We start from the raw sequence: 291 nt of genomic DNA on the forward strand, positions 1-291 counted from the left end.
AGCCCCTTCAGCAGCACCAGTGCTCCAGCTTCACCCTTTGGTTTCCCTGGGTTTGCCCCAAATCCAGCGTTTTCCACCTAAGACAGATGAGCCTGACAGGATGAAGAACCTTCTGGGCTGAAACGCCGTCTGCGATGCGCCAACGGCTCCACCGCAGCGGCAGCCCCCAGTCCTGGCCACGCTGGCCCTGCTCCTGAGCACCCTGTCCCATGGCACCCGCACAGCCCTGGGGTGCCAGTGGGCTCTGGGATGGCCCTGCGGGGGGTGGTGCTGGCTCCCCAAAGAGGCTTG

Source organism: Buceros rhinoceros, unplaced genomic scaffold (assembly GCF_000710305.1).
Source record: "Buceros rhinoceros silvestris isolate BGI_N320 unplaced genomic scaffold, ASM71030v1 scaffold22871, whole genome shotgun sequence".
In the NCBI taxonomy this organism is placed as follows: Eukaryota; Metazoa; Chordata; class Aves; order Bucerotiformes; family Bucerotidae; genus Buceros; species Buceros rhinoceros.